The sequence below is a fragment of the Hordeum vulgare genome, chromosome 7H, assembly GCF_904849725.1.
Source record: "Hordeum vulgare subsp. vulgare chromosome 7H, MorexV3_pseudomolecules_assembly, whole genome shotgun sequence".
Classification (NCBI taxonomy): Eukaryota; Viridiplantae; Streptophyta; class Magnoliopsida; order Poales; family Poaceae; genus Hordeum; species Hordeum vulgare.
This window is the reverse complement of record NC_058524.1, coordinates 351,450,677-351,456,676: the sequence shown is the minus strand read 5'-3', so window position 1 is coordinate 351,456,676 and position 6,000 is coordinate 351,450,677.

Genomic DNA, 6,000 nt, shown 5'->3' with positions numbered 1-6,000 from the left:
GAACTTTTGCAAGTATTCCTTGACGGATCCACTGCCTTGCCTTAAAGCTCGGAACTCACGTTTCTTAATGGTCATCATTCCAAGAGGAATGTGAGCAGCGCGGAATCCTTCCTTCAACATTGCGCAGGTGATGACTTGTCCTGCTCGCACGATCTGAAATCCATCCCACCAAGCTCTGGTCGTGCCTCCGAGATAGTGAGATGCATATAGAACTTTCTCACGATCATCAGTGCATTTGACCAGCACGAGGAGGTATTCGATTGTACGGATCCAGTCATCGGCATCCAATGGTTCAGTCGTCTCCGTGAATATGGGTGGCGTAGTCCGCATGAACTCAGCGAGAGTAGAGCGACCATTGTCATTCCCGTTCTCTGGCGGGTTGCTCTCCAAGACTTGAGCCAGCTGCTGAATAGCGGCATTATTGGTTTGACGTTCCTCGCAGAGAGCTTGAAGGAACTGAGCCATAGTCAAGCTTTCAGGATGAGGCGGTGGCGATGGAACATCGTCTTGCTGCTGGTCATGGTGATCTCCAGCTTGAGCGTCCCCTCCGGTTCCCTGCTGCTGACCTGAAGAGGCAGAGCCGGGGTTGCCGAAGGTGCTGGTGCAAGTTGCAATCACCATCCTGTCAGGGGAGTAGACATGCCAATTGGCCTAACAGGCCGGAATCATAAGGGAGGATGCACTAGTAAAGGGGTCTGGTGCTGTGCTGGTGTGAGATTTTTAAGCCAAAGATTTTTGGAAAGACTAATGCATTAGATTAGATACAACGATGTAGTCGCTTACAAGCTGCCTAAGGCAGAATGCGACTTGCATCCAACATGCTCACAACATCATGGTTCGCATGAACCAATACATAAACGTACTATGCTTGGGAAATCTCCTAACTGCCAAAGTCGTAATCCTATGTGGCTAACTGCTCGGTTTCGTAGGCGGGTTCTACAGGGTCTTCATCTTCTTGTTCATCGCTACTTTCTTCCTTCAGAGGGGTGGGAGAAGGAAGTGGTCAATCACGGCGTATTTTGGTTGGCGAGGCAGCGAAGAGTTCAGTGTACTCTTCCGCGGTCAGGCGGCGACTCTGAATAGGAGTGGCCTGCAGCGGTGGTACTCCTCCAAGGAAAGCAACGACTGGTCGTCCTTTGGGTGCTCCTTCCTTCTTCACCTTGCGGGTCTTCATATTCTCCATGCGGAGCAGATCCTTGACATTGTGCAGTTCTTGGCGAATCTTTGTTGACTCCTTTATCAATAGGTGCGTCAAAGTATCGGAGGAGAGGCTGAAGTAGGTCTGAAACCTTAGTGGCATCCCGTCCTCCGAAGATGGGTTGAGTGTCCAACTCCCGTCTATCCCATCCTTAATAAAAGGTAGGTGACTAGTAGCTGGCTCATTAGCCATCTTGGGAAGGATGTCGCGGAGATGCACGAGCGCCTCCCGTGCGGTTGTCTCCACTGCTAGCATCAGATCCTCCATTTGTGGTCCTTCGAAGAACCAACTAGTCGGGGAGTCATTAGCCTTCACTATCACATAAACGTGATATTCCTTGGTGTTGGCATTAACCCAGTGCTCGTGGTAGAGGAAGATGGGCGTGCGGCGTACTTGGCACTTCTCGAGGCTATCACCCAAAAGTAGGGGAAAGCCCGTCTCCAGAATCATCTCAGGTACAGCGGCCATCTAAAAGATGTAGGAGAGAGGTTTAGAAAGTTTTTAGTGGGTGCAGAATCTCAAGTTAAGGTCTAGGTGCACTAATCGTCTCGGCTATCATCCATGCTACCTAAGGCTTCCTATAGTCAGGATGGCTCTGATACCAGCTCTGTGGGGACCCCGACTTACGAGTCGAGATCGCCGAATGAATATGCTCAGTGATCCCAGAGATCAATGCTCACCGAACACACAGATACTGAATATTAAGAGTCTTACATCCAAATACAAAATTATTACATCGCGTGACCGAATGGTCAAGTTCACAAGATAGGGCCTATAAAGCCAATCACACAGATACAACTAATAGCGGAAATCTAAGGGCTAAGCGGGTGCCCATGCCATCAGCCTACACCAACAGGCATTCTGACTGGGAAGCGTCCTAGTTCGCAGGGGCGTCTCCGAAGACGTACTCTTCTCCAAACTCCAGTCCTTCCATGTCTGGTCAATAATATAACCAGTGGCAAGACAATGAGTACTTTTGAATGTACTTGCAGACAGCCCATGATATGAACAATGCAAGTGAAGCATAACAATAATATGCATCTTTAATGGATAACAACTTGGTTGTAATAAATATGATCATGGATGTGCAAGATAAGCTAAATGTTGATTTAAGAACAGGTTACAGAAATCAATATATCTGTCGAGGGTTGAACACTCCGGGTTCACCCTATATGCCAAGTCACCAAACTTGGGCATATCAATTCTTTCATGTTAACTCCATTTACCAAACACTCACACACACTTGGTTTATGCGGAAACGACTGGACATAGTTTAAGCAGGATTACTCAACTGTCCTTGACCGTGGACACAGCTATTCGAATAGTTTTACACTCTGCAGAGGTACTACGCTGGACCCACGAGATCCGGGAAACTTCCATGTCATCCACGACTAGACAAAGAGGTCCACTCGATTGGTACCCAACCCACATGTTGTACGTCTTACGAGCACCGACACTATCAACCATGCAAGGACTAACGGTGTGCTTGCAATACGTAAAAACGGCATAGTCACCCTACCTGGCACAACCCCATCACGAGAGTGACCACACATCACTCCCTCCACTAGTAATGTGGCTCTTTGCTAGCACTGACCAAAGTAATCAACAAAGCCCCATCCCATAAAGGGGTAACGTGGTCGTACATGTAAGGTTGGGACGGTCGACACATCATAAATCTATTCCCTTTTCCGAAACCGTATTCACTCAAAATACCCGGTGCACCACTTCACCAAAAGTGGCCACCTGACTCATCATCACCCTCGGGCATTAGTGGAACCCGACGGAGTTTTCATAACCTTGGTTTTATGCCAACAACATGCTCATGCTACTGCTATTCTAGCGTTACTTGTCAACATGATGTTAGCGTGACCCTCCTAGGTGGTAGGATCATGCTCAAAATGCAAGTGCTCCGGAGGAGCCTTCGGTAACATCACTTCATTGATTTACCGACACTTATGATCATATGCAACGGAAATATTTTCTACACTAGCATGCATCATAAAATATGATCAGACATGGCCAAAGGGCTGCTTGTCTTGGTCAGCTATGTATCCGGGGTCTTCGAGGTCTTCCGCTCCAAGTCCTGCATCACACGGGTTTGCTATCGTTGGATAAAGATGAAGATAATAAGTAGCTCACTGCAAAACAGATCACAAAGTCATTTTAAGAATGTTGGTTATTTCTAATAAATCGAGGTTGTTCTTTTAAAAATATTTGCTTCTGGTTTTAGAGAAAGAATACTTTTAAAAATCAACTTAGCAGAAACAAAACTATTCCAATTTATTCCTTTTTATTATTATGAAACAGAACAGTTGCTGCAAAAATTCAACCAATGGTTATGTTAAATACTAGTTTTTTTAGAAGAATAACAGCGGAAAAATCTTTTTATATAAATCATTTAAACTCAGGTTTTAAATCAAAAAGAAAAAGTCTAAAGACCCTGACCTGGCTTGGCCTCAGACTGGGCCGACCCAATGGCCAATCAACCAGCCTGCCCAGGCGCGCGCGCCGTCAGGTTTGAACCTGACACGCGGGCCCCTGCGGTCAGTGGCTACGGGCAGCGACAGAGAGAGAGATGGGCCACCGACAGGTGGGGCACACGTGTCGGGCTCGTCTCCGACCTCTGGCCAGAGAGGAGGAGGAGCACGCCGGCGTGGCTACTGACGCCCTTGGGCCCTAACGACGACAGGAATGGGTCCGGATCATTGTCGCCTACCAGATGATGGTCAAGAAGACGGCGGAGGGGCTCAGGTTCACCGGCGACGAGGTAGCCGCGATGGAGGGGTTTCGGGTGAAGGTGGAGGTGGTAGCTAGGGGCACGGATTTGCTCGGGGAAGAGAGGGGAAAGCTTCCTGAGGTCACGGGGAGTGGTTTGGTGGGCAGAGGAACGTGGGAGCCGACGTGTAGACGGAGATCGACCAGAGCTCCAAGGAGGAAGGGCCTCGGTCGATCTTGAGTATCGGGGTTCTGCTTTATCAAAGAGGAGGCTAGGGAGGTGATTGAGGTTGGTGCGATTAGGAATGATGGTTGCTGGAGCGAGGGGGAGGCAATATATAGGCCTGCGACGGTGAGCCGACTCGGGAGCACCAGTGATTCACCGTGGTGTTCAAGCGGGTGCAGAGAGGAGCTAGGGTCGAAACCATGGTCTCTGGATGTGGTTTTGGACTGCCAGGACTCACTGTGAGCGAGGGAGAGAGAGAGGAGAGGCGACCTACCATGGCCACGCATCTCTGGCTGGTTCTAGTGCGCGCGGGCACGCGTCACACCAGCTCTTAGCGGGACAGAAGGGGCCCTGATGGTCGCCTGATGCAGAGGGGTTGTCGGGGGAGCGGAGAGACACATCGGGGAGGCTGGAACTGGCCGAGAGCGTCGCCCCCACCTAGGTGGCTCTCTGTAGCGCGCCCAGAGAGCAGCTTTGGCATGCCACGGCATGCTGGCGCGCTCTAGGTGTCTTGGACGTGTCTAGCGTGTCCTGGGCACTGGTTGGGAGATGCCTAGCCGTTGGAGACCCGTGGGAGCTTCGACTGTTCAACGGGGACAAGTAAAACAGGTGCTATCAGCCTTGAGCTGAAGCTTAGATTGGGTTTTTTTGGCATTTCTACTTTGAACCAGAGAGGGGCTAGTTGACTGGGCTTGGCATTGATGCTAGCCACCTAATATGAGAGTTTGGGAGAAAGGGTTGGGGTTTAGCTAAGGTTAGGAGGGGTTTTACCCATCTGTAAGAAGGTGCTTGACAATGGGTTGGGGTGGTTGCATCCCACCACTTCTTTTGCAACTTTACAGGATTGGGTTTGGTGCTAAAACAAGGGGCTTCACCAAGTTTGAGCTCCATTGGACAAGTTTAGCTTTGTAAAATTGAAAACATCACCAAATGATCATATGTGTTCCTTCCAAAGAGAGTGTGGGAAAATTAAGTCCCACGAATCCCATTTTTAGCATGGAGCCCTCATTTGAGGTATTAGAAACTCCTGCAAAGTTTCAACTCCATTGGACAAACTTTGCTATGTACAGCTCCTCTAACTTCAATCTGGACAGAAGGGGTTTCGCAACTATTTGGTGCCCTTAATCATCTTGGATAAGGTGAAATTTTAATTGGACACCAAATATGGCTTAGGGATACCATTGGAATTTTCTAGGAATTTATTGAGATTATTTGCTTTGGAAATATTTAAAAAGGTCAAAATAGAGAAAAAGGGTTTTCAGGGTTTTAGTCAAATAATAATAATATAAATAGAGGTTGAAAATCCCATGTATGGAAAATATATGTCCTTGTGATCATCTCCAAATTTTCTCATATTTTTCTAAGGCTGAAAAGTATTTTTCTACATACGGATACCATTTCTGGCCTCGGAAATGGACATGCAATTAAATTAGAAAAATAATTCATAAAATAATTATTATATGGTTTTGGTGCTCTAAAATGATGCTAGAACCATATCACTAACTTTGGGTAAGTACACTCCTTGCCATCAAGGACTTGTAGTGCAACCCAAAGTAGGGTTTTGCTTTAACCAGAAATAATAAAAAAATGTTTTGAAAATAATTAAGTCATGAGAAATGTGGGTTTTAATATCACATGATCAAGCATACAAGCATGCAATTAGAATCATGGCACTCACAACATTAGTTTTGAAAAGTTTTAATAAACTCAGATTTTTGAATTACAGAAAAAGTGCAAGTAAAAACAGGGTGTGACAGACTTGTATTGATTGGAAACTCAAATACATGTGTGGATAGATAGACAACACACTGTCCCTAGGGTGTGACGGAGAGGTATCTCGGGGCCCACTCGGTAATACAAC